This window comes from Cupressus sempervirens, chromosome 1 (genome assembly GCF_028749045.1).
Source record: "Cupressus sempervirens isolate cs-2001-9-10 chromosome 1, ASM2874904v1, whole genome shotgun sequence".
In the NCBI taxonomy this organism is placed as follows: Eukaryota; Viridiplantae; Streptophyta; class Pinopsida; order Cupressales; family Cupressaceae; genus Cupressus; species Cupressus sempervirens.
The window spans coordinates 43,096,630-43,120,150 of record NC_143118.1 but is presented as its reverse complement, the minus strand read 5'-3'; the positions used below and the strand labels follow the sequence as shown (position 1 = coordinate 43,120,150).

The following is a 23,521-nucleotide window of genomic DNA, read 5'->3' as shown; positions in this document are numbered from 1 at the left end:
GCCCAAACCTCTCCAGTGTGTATATGTCATTTGTTCCATCATGACTCTGAAACTTATATCTATTGTGTTGAGAGTCTAGTCCACACAAAGGAATCTTGTCATCTATGCTACTATAGCATTTGATGCATAACTCCCTTTGCAAAATCAAAACAAGGTGTGCTCTCCATATGAACACAACTGAATCTCATGCATTCATGTAGTTAAGTTTCATTTAGATTAATCATTATCCACTTCACCCCGCTTCATGTCAAGCTTACCAAAAAGTCATGCAAGGTCATCTTTTAAGCCTTTTCTCTTTCTCTTCTCCTTCCCGTGTCTATTTTTGAAAAAATGGGGCAAAATATATTCATTTTCACCCCATTTCCTCGAGGGGCCACCCTCCTCCCTTGTCATCACTTTAGCACAACTCTTAGGACTCCTATCCTTCTCTAGGGCAACCTATATTTTCTTTTCTTTGATATGATGTCATTCTGACATCACATCAAAGAGGGGCAAAATGTAGACACTTAAAATCATCCCTAAACACTATATTAATTAATTTTAATATTGCCCGTGATATTGTAATTAATTATTAATTAATTAATTATATTGCTCACATTCTTCTACTTATTTAATTAAAGTAATTAATTAAATAAGTTCATTCTCTTAAGTATTTAAATTTAATTTAAATACTCTTAGCTTTAATGTGTTAAATTAATTTAACACGTGATCCTCCATGTCTACCTCTTTTTTAAATAAATTTTATTTATTTAAACCTCCACATCCCATTAATTCCTCTAAACCCATAATTAAATTAAATCTCATTTAATTTAATCTTAAGCCTAGCCTATACCCATCATTTCATCCTCTTAAGCCTATTTCTTCTCTAATCCCACTTAATCATTCCTAATCATCTCCCTAATCCCCTTCATTAGCCTAAGAGTGTGCTCACACATGTGTGAGATGGCATGCCTACACACTCTTGTCTCCCACTCTTCTTCTCAAGTTTGCTCACACATGTGTGAGCAAAATTTAAATTTTTGACCATTTGCATGGCTTGCATGTCACCTTATGTGACACCTACTTGGATGCCACCTCATCAAGCCCTCTCTTGAGCCTATAAATAGAGGGCTTGTCTCAAGCATTTGCATCTCCCATTTTTGCATTGTTACCATGCCATTTTGAGTTTTGAGTTCTCATGCTAAGAGTTTGCATTGTAGTTTGATTTTCATAGAGATTTCTAGGATCATACCAATCATTTGGTAGCTGATTTAGTTTGCATCTTGCATTGTTCATTTAGTTTTCTTCATGCATTTGCATTTCCATTCCATAGCTTACATTCTTAGTTAGTTTCCTTTATTGCATATCATCTTCATTATTGAATGCTTCCAAGAATGGCTTTTTCCATAGCCATTTCTTGAAGTGTTCTTCATCTCACATAGCTTAGGATCTTAATGCATTTTCATTCACATTTGCATTCACACACTCAAGAGATTCATTTATTGTTGTGTTTGGGAGAGCACACCAAACATACCCCCGCTCTCCCCCCCCCCCCCCCCCATCTTAACACACCAACAAGGCCTCTTATGGGTGCCCTTGTTGAGCTATAGAGGTGGCTGAAAGATTGGGTTTGTTAGCTGGTTGGGGTTGCAAAACCCAAGAAAGCATTAGTTAGTGTTTGTTCCTTGCATTTTGATGAATCTTTGCTATACTTTCAAGGTTTTTAACTAATGTTTGTTTGTTAACCCATGCTCTTAATAGGTCACATTTTTTAGCACACAAGTACTAGCAAATCACCACTCTAGATTGTATATGAGAGTAGTCCCAAAAATGCTTTTGAATTGAGATAGTTGGATAAAAGAGAGATAAGTAGTGCTAAAGTCAAAAAAATTATTGAACATTTGAAGAACATCCATGAGGAGGTGAGGAAACACATCATAAAGATGAATACACAATATAAGGATAAGGCAAATGTGAAAAGGAGTTATAAGGAATTTCATATTGGAGATGAATGCATTGTTCATTTGAGAAATGAGCATTTTCCAGTGGGTACATATAATAAGTTGAAGATGAAGAAGTTTGGACCATGTAAGATAGTGAAAATGCGTGATTCTAGAAATACTTATGAAGTGGAGTTGCCTGCTGGATTGAATATTTCACTAATGTTTAACATTTGACAGAGTATTATGTAGGAGGTGATGGAGATGAAGTTTCAAAAGCACGATAGAGTATTCTAGCAGCTAGTTTGATTATAAAGGAGATTGAGAAGATACTGGATAGTCATGTTGACAAAAGTACCAGGAACAAAACTTATGAGGAATGCATGTTCAAATGGAAAGGGAGGTTAGTAGAGGATTCATCATGGCTAGCAAGGGAGGAGATTAACTGTCTTGGTTTTCCTCTTAACACCTAAGATGTGACAAAGTCACTTCTCAAATTACCCCAGGTGTCTGATGTAAGAGCATCCTAGGTGTAAGACCAATCTCACATCACCCAAAAAAATATTTTCTTTTCATTCTTTTCTATTTTAATAAGGACTAGTAGATAGGGTGGTTACTATTTATGGTAGCTTGTTATTTTTAGTAAGTTTTTCATACGAGCTCGTAATGTTCTCATTTTCTATAGAAAGGTTCACTTTAGAGTTATAAGCCTACCATAAAAATCTCATTGCTCTAGCTTAAGTATCAAAGAAGTTATTGTGGATTTTTGGGGAAAATATTTGCAGATAAATCTTTTGGCTCACCGTTGGAGGCCTTAGAGTGCCCGGATGAGGTCCAAAAACTTGATGGAAGGGTGCTTGCACAGTTCCAAGCTTCTAGATCAAGATCTGGTATTTCTGAAAAGTGGTTATAATAGCCAATGGAGCAACGGTTCATGAGTTATGGCCTTTCAAAGTTGGGCTACCCAAAATATCTAAAATAATTGTCAAGGATATATATAGATGACTCTATATGTATTGTTAGGGTCCATTGACCCTTAGTATTAAGTTTCAATGTCTAGAACCTTCGCAAGTAGCATAAAATTCCATATTTAAGAAAGGCCCGAACATTGTCTAAAACAGCTTTGGGTGGTAGTTTGCAACTTAGTCTTGCAAATTACTATAATGAAGGTGCCCATGTGGGTTAGCATATTGCACTCTTAAATTTTGTAACTTCGCATTTGCGGTGCAAATAAGAAATCCATATTTTGTTCTTGCATTTGTTGTTGTTTCTTTTTTTATGTTATGAATTTATAGTTTTAAGGGGAGCACCTTTCATCATGATTGATGTATCTTTGTGCCTAAGTTGAAGCATGAAATTGATGTATATTCCTACCCCATCTTTAAGCCACAAATTTAGGGATAACTTTAAAAAGCCCCCCTTTAGAAAAAAGTATAAAATTATGGCGAATCAAACATTAGTTCAAGGGGAAAATTTTAATTTCTATTGGCAAAATTTATTTATTTTTGTAGGAAATTTTTTTATTTTAGTGGCGATTATTTTTCAATCATATGAAAATTCTATAAAATCTTGGTGAACCTTTCATTATTGGTGAAAATGTGGAAAAAAGTACACATACCTAGAAACAATGATTTTATTATTATTATATAGAGCCTAAGTAATTATAAAACTTTAAGGTTAAATTTAGACCACTTCTATCATAACAGTTTCCCTCCAAATTATTGAATGGTGCTTTGGGGAAGCACCCCTATTATTTTTAACCATCAGATCATCCTAAATCAATGGCCTAAATCCTATTTCAAGCTAAACTTTTAAAAGGATACCAAGTTTTAATGAAAGTTCACAAAGTAAAGACGCATGTCCCCAATCAAATCTATTTCACAGAAAAGTGAGAAAGGATAAAATGTTTCATGAAAATTCTTCGCAATAGAGACACATGTAAAATCTACATACTTAATTTGTAGTGTAACTTAATTTTTTTACCAAATATTGGTGAAGATGACCATCAATTAGGACAAGCCTTGAAAATTGTAGGCGAAAAAATTTAATTTACTACATAGAAAAATTATATTCTATTTGCGAAGTCATCACTAAATTATAAATACTTATGTATTATTATTGATGATTAGCCTAAGCATGGATCCAATTTTGGTAAAGTGCAGGTGACATGGACACCCCAAAAGTGAAAAACAATTAGCCAAATCTAGGGTCCCCAATGAGTGAGATTAGCCAATTGGCAAATATTAGCCAAAAAATTTATCCTTGGGGCCCACAATTTCATTAAATTATGCTCAACAGATTTCTTCATATCAACAAAGTGACATCTTCCATGAGGAGTGTCACACTACCCCAAACATTTATTTCAAGATATACTAGATATTAAGACTTGAAATAATATTTTTTTATGAATAGGTGTTTCATAATTTCAACATGTCCATTTTTTGAAGGCCAAAAATTCATCAAAACAATCTCACTGCATTCTCACTCGCCTATTGGACACTTACACAAAAAAAACTGAACCTAATCAAAGACAAAATAAGAAGAATTTTGTTATGGATAAAAAAACATTTATAACAATCTAGTTATTTTCTTGTTGGCTTGCCAAAAATTAGCAAAAAATATTGAGCCTATTCCAAAGGATTGTGGTGAAACAATCTTGTACTTTCCATTTAATAAAGTGCATGGGACGGACCCTTATATCTACCCAAATTTGTAGAGAGGAGCTTCAAGAATATAATTCTTGTAAGTTATGATGTAGATTAGTAAATATTTGTGTGCTATGAACTAGCATCTCCCATTGAATCCTAGAGGATATATGCTTTTTATGTTATTTTTTCTAGGCACATTTGTTCATTTCTTGAAAAGGATTTGTATTTACTTGATTCTCAATTTGAAAATGGGTTGTGGCTATGCATGAAGCAATGCCATTGAGATGCTAGATTGTGTTGAATTTATTTTCTACTCCTGATTTTAATTTTTTTCGCTCATGATATATTGCCTTTCATATGACAAAAAACCCTACTCTTAGGAGGAAAATATTGGAACATATTCTCAAGTAAACCTCTCACCCAGAAGAGATCAGCAGAAGTAGCAATTAGCCAAGGAAGTGTCAGCCTCCTTATCAAACAAAGTATCCATCAAATTGTTATACTTCAATATGCCCTAAATTCAAAATCAAGGTTTGTGATTCAAAATGATGCAGATTGTAATTAAAGAACTAGGGTTTATGGGTTTATGAAAATCGATGCAATCCGAGTGTCCACAAACTGTGAAAAATGTTAACCCTACTCCACAGTGATCGAATACTCAGATTAGAGTGAATTAACTATTCCACAAATTTAAAAACAATAGTTCTGTGAATTTCTCAAACTCACATAACATAAGTTGAAGCACATAGAACTCTAACAAATTAAAGAAATATGTTGGCAGAAGTAAACAGTTGGTATAAAGGTTGTATAAAATGTGGCATCAAAGGTCCTTTAGCTTTAGTAGCCACCAAAATTAGTGTTTCCAACCCATTGAGGTTCAATATGGGTGTTTCAAGAGCACTACAAAGAGTAACAATCACATAACTAGGTGTGGAACATGCAATTGTACCATCTCAGTTTGTTTCATCAATAATAAAACCTTTATTCAATTCAAAATCACATTTTATACTTGAGATGTTGAGCTCACAAACTCCCTTTGCAGCAATCACAATTTTTATTGCAATCTATTCAATCCCATCTAATTCACTTTCTTGGATGTTGTATATTGTAGAGTGTTCAATTTGTTGCTCTTCTTGTGAAATCAATGTCAAGGTGATAGTTGTATTAGTTGTGGCCCTTGTTGAGTGATTAGAAATCTCAAACTCTTTGTTGGAAGTCTCTCCTTGATTTTCATGGTTGTCCAAGCTTGAATCTATTCTTGCATTTATCTCTATAACTTTCATATAAACAACAACTGAAATGTGATTTGTCTCCTCTACTTCTCTACCACCTACAATTCCTACATTTTTTCAACCTTTATGATTTCCTCCTTTTCTATTATAGGTGCCTGATTACCATCTGCAAATGCAATGTTCTTATGCTATAAAGGTGTTTCTCATCAACATCCATGTTCTTATCTTCATACACTATAAATTCCTATACTTATTTGGCATCCATAAGTTCAATATCTTGTGTATGTTTATTTTCTAGACTAAAAGGAAAATTGGCACCCTTATTATCCAAATATGCAATTGATTTATCATCTCTATCTACTTCTTATTCAACCTTTTCTACAATTGGGTGGTCATACTCAGATGTTCCTTTATGAGCATCTAGAACACCAGTACTTACCTATAGTGGAATTAGATGTTCCCCTATGATTCCTTCCATGGAGAACCCAAGTTGCCTATAGTGGATTTAGATGAGCCTCAGGTCATCTCAAACCTGGACAAGGTCCTCAGCTGACCCAGACAATTATAGCAAAGGAGGGAGAAAGATGGGGAGATGCAAGAAACATGGATGATCAATAATTAAGATTTGAGTTTATTGTGAGTATATTTCCATTCCAATATGGAAAGTAATAAGTTATAGAGTATCTTGGAAATTCACACAAGGCCTTCTCAATAAGGGATATCGTGTATTCATATTACATAAAATTACTTATGGAGACTATATATGTAGCAAAAATTGCACATATACAAGATTTGACAAATTTATGGAGTTCTAAGTCCAATTGATCAAATTCTTCACACAAAAAACCATGGTCACTAGGACATGGGGGCACTTGGAGATGTTGGAGACTTGTACTGGTACCAGTATGGCTAATTTTGAAAAGTAGTAGATGGGGTACTTGGAAACAACATTTCAATTCTTTCAATATAATTTAATAATTTCCAAGAAATACAAAGACAGAACTTTGAAAATAAGAATAATAAAACACTCCTTTACGAAAAGTGAATAGTAAAGGCAATTTATCTTTGCACCATTACAAAGATAGGAAATCAAACATACAACTATTTATGTCATTCTCAAAAAGCCTACATCGTTGTCAATCTGGTCACTATAACTTCACATAGATTTTTGTATCTTCCAAAATATAAAAATGAAACTTATGCAAGATTATTTTATTTATTTTCCTTTTTCTTTTTCCTTTTAACAAATTTTGTTACAATTTTTCTGGCAAGAGACATCAATTTTTGGTCAGAGACATGGAAGACGGCAGCCAAAAGAAGCCTATGCATTGGGAAGTTTTATACTTATTCTCTATGCACTCTTAGACTATGAGGAGCTTGGCAATTTTGAGAGAAGTGAACAAGAGGATATGCCTTTCTCTTTTGTCAACACTATGGTTAGCAACATCACAATTTTCAACAAAGATGTATGTCCTTTCTCTCTAAAACACTAGTTTTTCCACTGTTTTTATTGAAATATAAAATGCAAATGACACTTTTTTTTACTATAAATGTTCTTCTAGTATTACAGTATTTCACTTAGATAAGGAGATAGAATCCACTTTCAGTCAGTTCCAAAGTGGGATCAATCTTGTGCACAGAGATGGATTGAATTCATCTTCTCATTTTTCCAGCTAAAGGTTAGGTCATAATAATTTTAATGCAAGGGACATCTCCATGTGCTCCACTTTCCCTATTTCTATCTTAGTAAAAGAATGAGTTCATCTACAAAAGATGTGTCAAACACCAACAAAACAACTTAAAATCCAAATGAAGTAAAATTTATTCCCTCATCATTTGGATCTGCTTCTAGCAATTCAAGGACTTTTTATGTATCCAAGTCAAAAACTAAATCTGCAACTTCAAACAAATTTGATGATGAGACTCACCAATATTGGCATCATCAACTTCTTGATTACATTAAACCTAATTTTATGGATGACTTATAGCAAGACTCAGAGTCTTCTTTAGCAGGAAGTCATGTGGTCTAGATTATTCATCAGGATCTTATGCATGTTTTGGTTTTTGCCCCTAACTTGCCATGGTTTTTTAAAAGGTGAAGGGGCACTAGATTTGAGAATCATTAGCATTTAGGCCTATGTTAGTGCATTGTGCGTACTAGCACATTCATAAATTCCTGAGCAGGGAAACACTAAATCGCTACAACTAGATCCACAATAGTTTTAAACTCAAGATTATGGAACAAGTGGTGTAGATTCACAAATAATATATGAATAGTGCCTAAAAAACACATGCATGGTCACCATGCAAAGTTCACACACTTTGATTAGAACCTAGAAATAATCGTGCAAATTCAAAGGTGTTCCTAGGTCAGGCAAAGTTATATCTCATTCTCCTAGCATTCTCTTACATGCATGCTTTTGGTTTTTTCCCCTTCCTTGCCATGGTTTTCTAAAAGGTGAAGAGGCACTATATTTGAGAATCACTTGCATCTAGTCCTATGTCAATACACCATACATACCATCACATTCATATATTCCTGAGCAAGGAAACACTGAATCACTACAATTGGATCCACAATAGTTTTAACTCAATATTATGGATTTTTGGAACAAGTGTAGATTTTCAAACAATATATAAACAGTGCCTACAAAACACATGCATGATCACCATTTTCAAGTACATTGATTAGAACATTAAATAAATGTGCATGCGCAAAGGTGTTCCTAGGTTGGGAAAAGCTATATCTCCTTCTCCTAGCATTTTCCCACTTCTATGAGAAACAACTACCAAGCACTATTTTTCTTAACATCGTAGTAGATCACTTTGTGTGGTATATGTCAACAAGACTTTAGCATACTTGACCTAATAACTGGATCAGAAAACTAGCAAAGGTTTACAAGAATCAAAGACAAATTCATCAACATATTGTTAAAATTCTATGAATCCTCTAACATCCAATTTCTTCTTGTTTTAAATAGTCAAGTTTCACAACTTAGGATCCCTTATATTCACATATCCTAGGACAATGTATATTTTATTTAGAAGCATATGATTAAGTCTATATGTCAAAAGACAAATCTAATCCCAGAGACTCCTATGAGCCAAAAAGAAACACTCATGGTAAATAAAGCAAAACATCACACGAAGGAAGAAAAGGTCAACATTAAACTTAAATCATAGTATGTTTCATTTGTATTTAATTATGTTTAAAAAGGTTGAAAATATCAATCATTAACCTTAAGGTATTCTACATTTCATTTGTTCTCAACTTTTTTTTCAATTTTCCATTTGGATTTCTGTTGATAATGATTAAAAAACCATAGAGTATGAGAATAAGGTAGGACCAAAAATTATTAAAGAAGGATTAAATTAATTGGTTGAGAAGAAATTAATAGCCCTACAGTAAAAACCCTGTCAAGAGGATAATTAGCAAATCAGTGGTGTAGAGTAGTCAATATTGGAAGAGATGGCCTACGAGCTTCTTAAAAACTTGATTTGGGTGGTGATTTTATAGGTAATGTTTCGTTGGCAAAGGTTGGTTGCATTCTCTAAAATGTAGGTCTTTTGGTGAAGGGAGGCTACATTTATTGGGTTCTATGACTACGAATGAAGTCAAGTGGATGGTTGTTGTAAAAGGTAACAAGTTGGCACTTTGTGTGTTGCAAGAAGCTAAATGTGGAAGGTGAGGGTGATTGCTTGGTTTCCCAAGATGTTTTCTTAGTGCTTGAAATTCAAAAGTTTATTGGACATGGTGCTAGAGCCCTATAAGTATTTTATGGTATTCTTTTTCCTCATTGTTTTTGAGAGTGTAAAATAGAAAGCAAAGTCTCTAGCAAGCTTAGAAGTGAGTTGAATCCTATAACAAAAATTAGTGATTGATTGGAGGTCTAAGAGCAGTTCAATTCTTTGGTCTTCTCTAATTTTCCAGTTCATATGGGAGAAGTAGGACCCATTTGAAGGATGTAGGCCTTTAATATTTCTTTTTAAAATTGTTTGGCTAAGAATTTAATTGGTTGAGGAGCACTTTCACAATGAGTATGTAGCCCTAAACATGAAAATGGCTTTCTTGACACATCTAGAAGCATTGTTATGTTTTAAGAAAGCTTTCTTGGCTTTTTTGGGTATTTGTATATAGGTCTCTCTCTATCATCACTGCATTGTGAGTCTGATAGACACCTTCAATATAGCTAGGTAATGGATGTAGAGGAGGAATAGACACATGTTCTATCATGGTGTTGTCTATGCTCAAAGGTTGAAAGTAGTGTTTACATGTCCAAATGTAGAAACCCTAAAGGATGGGGCTTGAGGGCATAACGAATACCATAGATAGAGGAGTACTGAGTAGCATTGTTGTTGATTTCATTCTAAATTTGGAAGACATTATGCAAAAGCAAGCTATTAAGGAATGGATTATTGGGTTAGTGCTCCCAATTTTTGCAGCACAGACTACAGCAATGGTGTTGTCTTCCTGAGCGGTGAAGCAAATTTACTTGAGACTTATGGTCTGTGTGTATGAGGAAATTAGTATATTAAGGGATTGAATTCAGTTGTATCAACTAGAAGAGGAGCTATTGGATTTCTGTAGAGATCTAGCCTTGGTGATTAATTCCTTTTGATCATGAACAAGGGGGGCAATTGGAGCTTCCTTATTAGTTTTATCTTCCTTTTTCGACTAGTGGTTGCTAAGAAAATTTGTATAATTATTCCAATCAAGCATCATGATGGCAATGGGGATAAGCTTGCTCGAAGCTATGGCAGGGGTGCTAATAGTCATAGATGCTAAGGTTGAAAGGTTGAAAAGAGTGAGGACCACAAAGTAGTGAGCATGGATCTTTTGCATAGGGTTAACAACGCCACAATATGATCATTTTAGTTGCCATTTGGGTTGGGAGTGTTTTTTAAATTCTTATTATTTTGTAATTGATTGACTTATTAGATTTAGCACTAAAGTTGCTTTTGTTCTTTTATTTACAAATTCTTGTATGTATTTTGTGGTGATATTTGTTAGTGTAAATAATTAATTATTATTACACTTTACTTAAGTTTACTTAGGAATATGCATAGTCATATGAGTTGTCTTGTTGACAACATAGGAGTTAGCAACTTATTAGAACATGTGGTGTCTACAATATCTCTTTATGAGATACACCTATATAAACTTATCCTCTCATCATCACACAAACTCTTGTGCTCAATGGAGGGTAATCCACCTTTGGTGAACATGTGTTGAGTTGTAATCCTTATCTCTTTGCTAACTCCTAGTCATTCTAATTGCCTTTATATACAGGAACTTCTAGTGTGTATTAATATGATATCCACTATCATCTTGATCATTATTGAGATTCTCATTTGATCATTATTTGTCTTTCTTGTGCTATCTACTGAGCTTCTTGATCTTTCTGTTGAATTATTGCCTTAGGAAAATTCTTACATGGTATCCAAGCTATACCAAATTCTTACATGGTATCAGAGCCATAGGAGTTTCATTGCCATTGGAAAGATTTTTTTTGCAGGTCAAGATTGGAGCTTGCTGGTATAAATCAGATATTGGTATCACATTTAGAAGGTCAAAAAAACCCCAAATTGACTTTTGTTTCATCAAAATCGGACATCTAAGGTGAAATCTAGAGTCATTTGATTTTTGGAGGTGCGATGGTGGTGATTTAGGAAAAATAATTACAGAGGTGATTTTCAAACAACAATATCTCCCTTATACGAACTCCTTTTTTCGAGCATTTTTTTTTGTTTTGGGGTAAAATTTCATGATCTACACATTGTTCAAGGTTGTTTATGATCTTTGTTCTTGAATTTTTCTAAAAATTGTCAATCCTAATTTTTAAAACTTCAAAGGCTTCGTTCGAGCTCATATGGACACATATTCAGGTGCTATTTTTTTTTAAGTGCATAATTTTCTATTTACTTTCCAAATTTGGTATTAGTTTGGAGTAATTTTGAGTAGACATAGTGCTTTCAAGATTTGGTCATTTTTTGGCCTTTTTTGGCACTTGTAATTAATTAGATCCTTAAGAGATCTTGTGCCTTATCTTATTGAGTCTTATATAGCTTCATATTTTCAGTTGTAAATCTCAAAAATCAGAGTTCCACTTTGGCCCAAAATTGGCAAGTGGCTGTTGTAATCGCACTAAGTATAAAGTATGTAAAGCATTCATTTAGGGGGGTTCTTTGATTGAGTGAAAAAGGGGGGGGAGGGGGAGGGTCTCTTGGTGTTGTGTTCATTTCTTCTTCTTGTTATCTTTCTTTCCTTGTATTATGGGAAACATTAAGGTTCCAAAATTAACACCACATAATTATACCACATGGTCAGTTAAAAATGGTGTGAATTAATGAATGAAGAAGTTTCTCACTATGTAGATGGATCTCTTCCTAAACCCACAGGTGATAAAGTAACTCAGAGTGATATCTGTGCTTGGGAATTAGCAGATAGAAAAGCCCTAGGAATCCTTAGGTTAAGGGTTGATGACAAGATCCTTTATTAGATCATAAAATATGATACATCCAAGGAAACTTAGGATGCCCTTAAAAAGCTATATGGGAAAGTGACTAAGGAGGATGTCTACAAGATTGAAGATGAACTTATCTCCCTAGATCCTAAGAACTTTGATTACATCCAAGATTTTATCATTAAGGTGAATGAGTTGAGAACAAAACTTGATGATTGTGGTAGTCCCATTAAGGATTACAGGTTGATTTATCTAATTCAGAATAAGCTGCCATCAGACTACTCCACATTTGTCTCTACTTTCAACACCTCAAAGGAAACCTTAGGGGCTTCTTATCAGAAACTCACTTTTGATGAATATGCCTAGTTGTTAGAAAATGAACAAGCTATGTTGATAACAATGGGGATTCTCAAGTCCTCAAAGTCTAAGGCATTAGTGGCTAATAATGAGAGCTCCAAAAATCCAAACAGTGGAAGTTCAAACAAAGGCAAGGGTAAAAAGAAGAAGAGGAAAGATAACACACAAGGGGACACAGAAAATTCACCACCTAAATCAAATCAACAACAAGGCAAGTTTTCTCCTAATATCAACAAAAAGGAAAACAATAATCAAGAAAAGAAGTGTGCCTACTGTAAAAGAATTGGTCATGATGAACATGATTGTTATCACAAGCAGAATGATGAATTCAAAAACATTGTGAAGAAGCACAATGTTCCATTGCCTAATTCTTATAAGGAAAAGGGGTCTTCATCTTTAGATTCTAAGAGCAAAGGGCAAGCTTTACTCACACACATTGTCAATCAAGGGGAATGGATTATTGACTCAAGTGCCACACATCACATGGGTTCAAAGAGAGATTTTTCTTCAATGAAACCTTCAGAGGTACCTCACATCTTTGTAGGGGATGATACTAAAGTAGAAGTTGAACAAAAAGGTGAAGTTGAGATGGAAAGTGCAGCATTCAAGGATGTTCTCTATGTTCCTAATCTTACCTCCAACCTTCTTTCAGTCTACCAAATCACTCACTATGGAGGTGGAAACAAGGTTGAATTTCTTCTAGATTTAGTTGTTGTGAAAAGCATCAAAGATGATTCTATGGTTGCAATAAGTGAAGCTAAACATGATTCAAGGCTTTACACTTTCTCTTCCTTTGTGCCTAAATCTAATGCACAAGCCTTGTTAATTCATTCAAATATAGAAAGCAAATTGTGGCATGAGAGGTTTGGACATCTCAACTACAGGTATCTTCAACAGCTTAGCAGCAAGAACATGGTTCATGATCTACCTCAAGTCCAGTTCTCAGATGGTGTTTGTTCAAATTGCACACTTGGGAAGCATCCAGACAAAATATTTGACAAGGGGAAGTCTTGGAGAGCACAAAGTGTTCTTGATCTAGTTCATAGTGATGTGGCGGCCCATTTCTAGTGTCGTCATTTGGAAAGTCTCACTATGCACTCACCTTCATTGATGACTATTCTCGCTATACTGGTTATTCTTCATGGCTCATAGGAGTGAAGTGTTTGAACGATTTCTCATCTTCAAGGCTCAAGTAGAAAAGTAGTCAGAGAAAGCCATCAAAGTTCTTCGAACAGCTAATGGAAGGGAGTATGTGAACTCAAGACTTATAGATTTTTGTACTCAAGAGGGAATTGACCTTCAGTATTCAGTACCATACACTCCACAGTAGAATGGTGTTGCAAAAAGGAAGAACAAAACCCTCGAGGAGATGACCACTTGCATGCTACTACATAAGTCTCTTGATCAAGTTTTTTGGGCTAAAGCAATGAATTGTGCAAACTACATCCAAAATAGGAATCCTCATAAAGCTTTGGATGGTTTAACTCCTTTTGAAGCTTGGAATGGAAGGAAGCATATTGTAAAGCATTTTAGAGTCTTTGGTTGTCCAGCATGGTCATGAGTACCTCCACAGAAACACAAGGCATTAGAACCTCAAAGTAAACCTTGCATCTTTGTTGGTTATGCAGACTCTCATAAAGCCTACAAATTGATGGATCCAAAGACACGTGAAATTTTCTATGAGAGGAGTGTACACTTTGAAGAAATTTGTCCAAGCTTTACTTCTTCAACTCCTCCTTCTTCCTCCATTGAAGAGAGTGACAGTGATGACAGTGACTTGGAAGATGTTCGTCCACGACCCAAACAGAGGCAACAGACAAATGAGGTTGAAGAAATGCCTTCTAATTCTACATCTTCTTCCACTAGACCAAAATGGGCACAGCAGACATTAGATGCAGCAGGATCATTGGTAGGGAATCCTTCAAATACTAGGAGGACAAGATCACACACAACTCACTCCCTCATGCTTATATTGCAGTTGCTTCTGAACCTCAATCATTCAAAGAAGCTTTAGGAATTCCAGAATGGGATACAACAACGGAGGAAGAATACAATTCTCTTATGATAAACGACACGTGGGACTTAGTCTCTCTTCCTAAGGGAAGAAAATTGGTTCAATGTAAGTGGATCTATCGGACCAAGTTTGCAGCGGATGGAAGTATTGATAAGTATAAGGCAAGACTTGTTGCAAAAGGTTTCTCTCAAGTGTCTGGTATTGACTACACTGAGACCTTTGCCCCAGCTGTGAAAATGAACTCCATTTGTTTGACACTAGCTATACCTACAACTTAGAGATGGGTTGCTCATCAGATGGATGTGAAGAGTGCATTCTTGAATGGTGATCTTTATGAGGAGATTTATATGGAGCAGCCACAGGGTTTCATTCAAGATTCTACTTTGGTTTGCAAGTTGAAAAAGTCTATCTATGGACTAAAACAAGCTCCAAGAGCTTGGTATTCCAAGATGGATTCTTTCTTTCTCTCAACAGGGTTCACAAGATGTCATTCAAATTCGAATGTCTACATTCTTCACCAGGATGATTCTCACTTGATACTTGTGCTTTATGTAAAACATGTAATCATTACATGTAGTACAACATCCATCATTGATAGTGTCAAGTCTACTTTGTAGGATAGATTTTCCATGATAGACTTCGATCTACTTCATTATTTCCTTGGTATTGAGATACAACAATCTTCATCAGGGATAACATTATCTCAACCCAAATATGCTCTTGATCTACTTGCTTGATTTCACATGAGTGACTGCAAGTCTGCATCTACTCCATTTCTTTCACGTGTTAAGTTAGAAGCAAAGTGTTCCACTCCACTTGTTGATGCTACTTTGTATAGACAATTGGTTGAAAGTCTCATCTACTTGAAACATACATGCCCTAACATATCATTTATAGTTGGCATGGTTTCTAGCTTCATGCAAGAGCCACATGAACTTCACTGGAAGGCAGCCAAATGCATCTTACACTATATCCAGGGTACACATACATATGGGATATGTTATGCAGATAGTACTGGACTACAATTAGTGGGTTATACAAACTCAGACTATGCAAGGGATCTTGATTCTCGTAAAAGCACTTTAGGATACATGTTTCATCTTGGTTTCAGCCCCATTTGTTGGCAGAGTAAAAAGTAGAATACTGTTGCTCTTTCATCTACTGAGGCTGAGTATCGAGGAACTGTCACTGTGGCTACAGAAGCTATTTGGTTACAGCATATTCTGAAGGAGTTTGGTTTTGACATACGTAGACCCATAGTCATAAATTGTGATAATCAGAGCGCCATTGAAATCTCAAAACATCAAGTGTAGCATCAATGCACAAAACACATTGAGGTTCATATGCACTACATCAAAGAGTTGATTCATGTGCAAGTCATTGCATTGCAGTATTGTCCTATAGAACAACAGATTGCAGATATGTTCACCAAGCCCTTCACTGAAGTCAAGTATCTTCATTTGCGAGATCTCTTAGGGGTGCGAGATTTTTCACCAGGGGGAGTCACATGACTCTTCTCTTCTTTATTATACTTAACTCTCTTTTTGGAGGAGGTTTTTCCCATGAGGTTTTCCCTCTTTCCCCATTTTCAAAGAGATTGCATTGCATCGCATTATATGTAGAACATTGCATTTGTACATGGGTACATAACATGTCCTAGTAGTCGGGACCCATCTTGCATTATCATCTAGCTTCTGTGAGCTTAAGTGCATTCCCCTAAATTGCACATATGAGGGGGTGTTAGTGTAAATAATTAATTATTATTACACTTAAATTTACTTAAGAATATGCATAGTCATATGAGTTGTCTTCTTGAGAACACGGGAGTTAACAACTTATTAGAGCACATGGTGTCTACAACATCTCTTTAAGAGATACACCTATGGAAACTTATCCTTTCATCATCACACAAACTCATGTGCTCAATGGAGGATAATCCACCTTTGGTGGACATGTGTTGAGTTATAATCCTTATCTCTTTGTTGACTCCTAGTCATTCTAGTTGTCTTTATATACAAGCACTTCTAGTGTGTATTTATTTGATATCCACTATCATCTTGATCATTATTGAGATTCTCATTTGATCACTATTTGTCTCTCTGGTGATATCTACTAAGCTCTTGATCTTGGCATTGAATTATTGCCCTAGGCAAATTCTTACAATATTTAATAGGTGAGGGCCCCAATAAAACTCTCATTACTACTATTGAAAATTGTTTCAACGGCATTTATAGGTTCTTTTTGCCTGTTAGTGATTTATTTTTTCCATTTTTTATGATAAATAAGAAAGGGGCATTGTACTGTTTACCCCTTTTTATTGCATATTCAAGAAGACACCCTTCCACATAGCTCCTTTTTCGCAAAGTCCTCTTCTTTCCTGAAACTTACTAGCACAGACTTTCCTATACTATCCAATGTTGAAATGTTGAATAATTTGACATAGTTTATAGAAGACGACATCCAACAAGTAGTGAGTACATACAAAAGAGAGGAGGGGAATAAGTTATTCTTAAGTGGGTTTAATACTAATGGTAATTCTATATCTGCCACCAATTTTGCTACAATAGTCAGAAAAAATACATCTAATCATTTGGGATAGTGGAAATCTAATAGAAATAGTGCAATGGATGTAAATATGGAAATAGGTAGAAACTCTCAGGCCTCTATGGGATCATTCGTAGAAAATAGCATAGTAGTTAATGGAGATAGGATGCGATATTCTATTAAGGAAAACTCCACAACTATGGCTTGAAACTGGAGATGCAGTGGGTAATATTTTGACCCTACTTGTCTTCAAATTTGAAAATTTTGCATTCCTCTTCATGAATCAGCCTTTTGGCATATATGGATGCTTATTGTTGAGATTGTTCTTTTACTGATGCATGGTTGTGGCATATTTTGATATGGTAACAAACATATATTCAAATCTTAGAAAGGAGGCTCAAGACCATGCCCATGCTCAAATGCATACTTTGAGCAAGTATTACACTCCCAAATTTTTTTACCATTAAGTAGAACTACAACTCCATATTGCTTGTTTGTAAGAATAATATTATTGTTGTCCAAATGCTTCATTTTACTTAAAAGATAACCACATCAATTTTTTAATGTCCAAAAATTAAATTGCTTTTTTATATAACTTTTTTAGTGCAAAATAATAGAGAACCTTTCTATTCTTCTAATACTAACCAAATAGTATTTAGTGCTTAATTTGGAGTTAGTATTGTTGTTCCTTTGAAATATGAAGTCTCTAATTCTTTTTATATTCTATCCATATGATTTATATAAAAGTAGTAGAACCTTTCTTTGATTGTAACTTTAGCCTAGTTGTTTTTTATTATTCTAGAGAAAACTATTTGATGTGAAATCAATGGATCTTTTCAATCACCCTTCTTAGCTTCTTGTCAAGTCTATTAGACTCCCTTAGCCATGACCAAACCCTAAGAATGCACTCTTTTCATACTTAAGATGAGGCCCTCTAACAAAATCAAATTGATTTCTTTCCCATTCCTCTAGTTTTCCATGACTCGCTTACCAAGTCTCGATCTTCTACTTACCTACCATTATAGGGAGGTACTCATGCCATTAACTAATCAATCTTGACCTAGAATAACATATCAAAGCATTTCCAAGCTCCTTTTCTCTATTGTTTTCCTCACTGGTTGTATACTCCCTTGTAGCCCTTTTTGAGCAATTAGCCCTCCCTCTAAGGTTGTTGGACATTAACTTGCAAATTTTCTTAATAACGTATCAAACTAACTTCCATTCATGACACCCATTTGGATTTTGCATAAGATTTTTGTGGTTTGGACTCTTGACCTTATCCGTACATCACAGTTTCCAAAAATTGAGGGTTTTGAGGGTTTTAAGGCTTATCGAGGTTGTCGACAAGAAATGATCTTATAACTCCCTTAAACTGATTTGTGAAAATACCTAGTGCTATGCAAGGACCTCCACTCAATGCTCATTCACATTCAAAATAAATTAGGACTTGATCTTCTTTCCCATGCATTTACTGGGCTCATTTTGTGTCCTCTTTGTAGTCGGATTCACACTTGACCCGCCTAGGGCTTGCTAGGAAAATTCACCAATTGCAAGTTTTGAGCTCCAACCTTTTTCATAGTATGGTACTAGGGGTCTACTTCCATTTCTCCAACCCTTGAAATCTTAAAACCTAGAATAATACAAGTGCCTAATCTCCTAACTAAAATAATCATGTCAAAGAGCACACTATTTTTTGAACTGTCATTACATGGAAAAGAGCTTCTTGCCACATTTCATCTAAGGGTTGAAGCTAGTCAATTCTTTCTTTTTGAGCATCACTAATATTCAATCCTAATGGTAGCATAGGAAGTAGAGTTTTTATCTGAATTCAATATAATTTTTATCTCAAAATTTGACCAAACAATAAGTTGAAACTTCCTTACAAACTAGTAGAGACCAATTTTGACCAAGTACAACCTCACAAAAGTTGTAATTTAGATTTGAAATTGTACAATTGTGCTGCAGGTTAGTATGACAAGTTAATGGCTAAGTAAAAAATGACAAAATCTGCTTCAACATCATTCTAGTTTTTGTGATTTAAATTTTTTTTTAAATCCTCAAATAACAAGTATGGCCAGCACATTGTATAGCCTAACAATCACAAATATTCACCAGCTATACAGCCTTTATCAAAGATAGTACAACCTCCAAATCATGTGAATAGGGGCTGGAAAAAAAATGAAGCTCATCCACCTACAATGAAGAATAGTGCAACTTCCAACAATTATCAATAGTATGGCCTATAGACTGACAAGTCTCTCCAAAAAAAGCTAAATATTATGATACTAATTATGTGCAAAATGGAATACTTTGGCAATCATATAAACCTTTTGAATGGAGTACATTGGCTATTCTTTTTTAGAATTGTAGTAAAGGCTAGGAGGGCTTTTGTCTTGAAACTAGCAATACCAAGGATTTTCTATCCTTGGGAAAGAAAGAAGAATGCACATTTGTTCTCTTTTGAATGGAGTAGATTGGCTATTCTTGATTAGAATTGCAGTAAAGGCTAGGAGGGTTTTTGTCTTGAAACTAGCAATACCGAGGGTTTTCTATCCTTGGGAAAGAAAGAAGAATGCACATTTGTTCTTTGGAAACTAAATTGTTTAAATGAGCAAAAATACCTATGCTCCACGGAGTTTCTGGGATGAAGACGTGTTTTTCAATACGGGTGCAGGTTGAAGCCAAAATTTTGGGGACAAGACTTCAGGGGACGGCAATTAAAAACATAAGGGCTTTTTTTATATATAGAGATAGAATTCAAATATGCATATCATAACATTGATAAACCATTCACCATAAACATTTTAGAAGATCAATACATGGAATATTATCAAATGACAAATACCAAGTACTTCCATTATAACAATATCACATACATATATAGCAAAAATAAAAATGCCTAAAGGCTCCAAGTATCATGTTGAAATTAGAATGAAGTAAAGAGAAGTCCAACTAAAACATTTAGTAAATACTAAAGCAAGCTTTCCTCACTAAACACAATATTTCCTCACTGTTGCTATTGCTCTTATGTTTTTTTTCTTTCTCTTAGCAAGTATGCCAAATCTAAAATTAATTAGAAGAGTTAGTGTTTTAATGGACCAAATATGGGTTGCATATTTTATTTGTCTTTAAGATGACTAGGGGTCGTGCGGACAGCAAAAATTAGAAAAAAAAAAAAAAAATTTGGGGGTCATTTTGCCTTTACTGGATTGGCTGGAAAAAATGGGATGGCTAGCAATTTCGAGGACAGATAGGGGACGGCAAAACTATCCTCGATATTGTTGGTCGTCCCCAAGTTTCCTGGCAAAAATATTGGTCATTTTGGAGACGTTTTCGAATTTGCCAAAAAGGGAACGACTCGAGACGGCCAAAATCCGTCACAATTTCATCGCCGGTACAGGTACAACCCTAAATCCATAGGGGACACGTCCCTGTGGAACACTAAAAAATACCCATTTTGAAACCATTCCTCTCTTTTTTGTGAGAATAATATTCTTTTTTTTCGTTGTCGCAAAAGTTCAAAAATAAAATAGTGTCCTTTTTCAGTCACCTTTTGTACCTTGGATCTAGTAACACTTTATTCATTCACTTATTATTAATATATTATAGATTTTATATATAATTAAATATCAGTAATCTTTTAATTTAGAACTCAATTACTATTAAACAACAAATTTTTTTAATTTAATTGGCTTCCCTTTAGCATCCAATGCTTTTTTGAAAAACAGGCTAATGGCCATTAGAGAAGGGGACACAACATACTCTTATGTTAGGGAAACCTTATCTTGAATCAAACAATTATTTCTTAATCATGTAGATACTCTCAGCAATTCACCCGGTTTTCTCTTAGACATTGTGTTAGATGGCTGATTTGAAATTTGAATACTTGCATCCATCTCTAAGGTGCTTTCTCTTTAAAGCACAAATAAAATAAATATACTAGTGTAACAGCTTTGCCATCAATAGTTTTCTATTTTGGTGCAAGCAACTTGATTATTATTGCTCTTTTTGGGCTCCTGTAAAATATTTTTCATTTATCTTTCACTAAATATTTTAATTTTTTATTTAAGCCTTATCACAAGCATGTCAAAGTTTTGTTGAAGTTTCATGCCAAAAAAACAGCCTCTTACACCTTTATTTTCAATGTCATTGATCAGTAACATGTATAACTAGATATTAAATATTAATTCTTGTTTGATGATTGGAGAAAAATGAGAGTGAACAAAATGCTCTGCAAAATACATTATTTTCTCATATTTGGTCTTTTTTTTTGTCCCCTAAGCAAATAATCAATTTATTTCTTTCAAATAATTTTACAAATTTGTCAAAAATTATGTTGTGAGTTTTGCTTCAAATACTAATAAAGTTAGGTGTTTGCAGGTTTCTAATTGCTTCAACCTAATTTATTGGGGAAAATTTTCAAGCTTTAGTGCTCTCAACGCAAGCCATACTTGTGTGGGGTAGAACAAAAACTTGGTGTTGTATGAAAACATCCTTATAAACAGTGTTCTCTTTAAATGCTTCTAATTTCTTCTAGACTTAAAGTAGGTTTTTATGGGGCACAAACTTGGAAAGGGTTTTCTATATTAGCCCAAAATACTGGCACAACTTGTTAGGCTCAATCTACATGGACAAGATTTTCATTGACATATGGCATTAGTTGACCTATACTCATTCTGTGAGGTTTACATGTTGTAGATCAAATATCGCTTCTTGAGTTTTAGCTATTATTATTGGATAGGCCTCCTTTGCACAAAGTGTGTTAGCTGAATCAAACACGATGCAGACATTTAATTCTTGTTGCAGCCTTGCAAATAACAAATATAACATTTTAATCTCATTTATCTAGGCCATCATGGAAAAATTAATGTTACTTCTACAGATACTTTACTACTTGATGACTTAATTTGCTCTAGTTGTTGCAATGGCTCCCTTTGTAGATGCTTTTGGAGGAAATTATGGATGCACATTTTACATTGCTCATTGGAAAGAGCTGGTTCATCTTTCATTAAGTGGGGTCAATGGGCAGTAACACACCAAGACTTGTTTCCAAAAGATATTTGTGATCACATGGCAAAACTGCATTCAAAGGCTCTAGCACATGGATTTTCCCATACTAAAAAGACTGTTGAAGGTGCCTTTGGTCACAGGCTTCAAGATATATTTGAGGATTTTGAAATTAAGCCTATGGCTTTTGGTGATATTGCTAATGTACACAGGGTTGTGCTAAGATTTCTAAGTCCAGGTCATGAAGTAAAGTCTATGATAGTGTCTGTGAAAGTAAGACATCCAGGAGTAAGGGAAGCAATTAGTAGAGAATTTACAATAATAAATTGGGTTGCAAAGTGTTCCAGTTTTCTGCCTACATTACAATGATTAAGACTTGATGAAAGTGTTCAACAATTTGTCGTCACTTTACCTTAGCAATGAATAACTAAATTTATAGTGTAGAAATCATCTAAATCTCACATTTTTGGAATGAAATTGTCATATGTTAAGTATTTTATTTTTTATTTTTCTTTATGATGCGTGTATCTATATATGTAGAAACTTGGTGTTTTATTTGCAATGTTACAACATTTTGCAATTTAGAAGTTTGCTATACACTTAAAATTTACTATCTTTAAAAATGATTATGTAAAACCTTGTTGCAAAAAAATATAACTCTGGATTGCTTCTATATTTATTGTAGGTGACTGAGGCTCTTGCACAAGCTGGCCTCGAATTGTCCAACTTGATTATGGGTATTGATTTCACAAAAAGCAATGAGTGAACAGGTTTCCTCTACCCTGTCAATGATTTAATTTTTCTTGGAGATAATACAAATCCTTATGAACAAGCAATTTCAGTTATTGGATGGACCTTGCCTACTTTTAATGAGGACAACTTAATCCAATGTTTTGGTTTTGGGGATGGTAAGTTTCAAACTTCTTTGATATTATCTTGCCAATTCATTTTCATATGACACTTTACAGAGTTCACATGAGACAAAGTGAAATGTATGTCACTAACAATACATTCGTGTTGTATTGTACAACTTCAACTCATGACCAGCAAGTGTTCAGTTTTGTAAGAATTTGCCTAAGGGCAAAATCCACCCAGGAACTAAGAACTCAAACACAAGCACACAGTAGACCAAAGAGAGAGAGAGAGAGAGAGAGAGAGAGAGAGAGAGAGAATATGATTAGAATAACAATGTATTCAATAACTTGTTCATCCATGAGTACACTAGGAGTGCCTGAATATAAAGGCCTCAGGAGAGCTTCTAGAATGCATAGAAGTTAGCACCATGATGTGTCATACAACCAAGCACATGTCCACCAGATATGGGTTATCCTCCATT

At 34.6% G+C, this 23,521-nt stretch overlaps 2 pseudogenes; both read left to right on the top strand.

Moving 5' to 3' along the window:
* The first annotated feature begins 12,662 nt into the window (after positions 1-12,662).
* Positions 12,663-19,670, top strand: LOC149576084 (polyadenylate-binding protein-interacting protein 7-like; annotated as a pseudogene).
* A 730-nt stretch (positions 19,671-20,400) lies between these two features.
* LOC149576083 (uncharacterized) lies at positions 20,401-22,602 on the top strand (annotated as a pseudogene).
* The last annotated feature ends 919 nt before the right edge of the window (positions 22,603-23,521 follow it).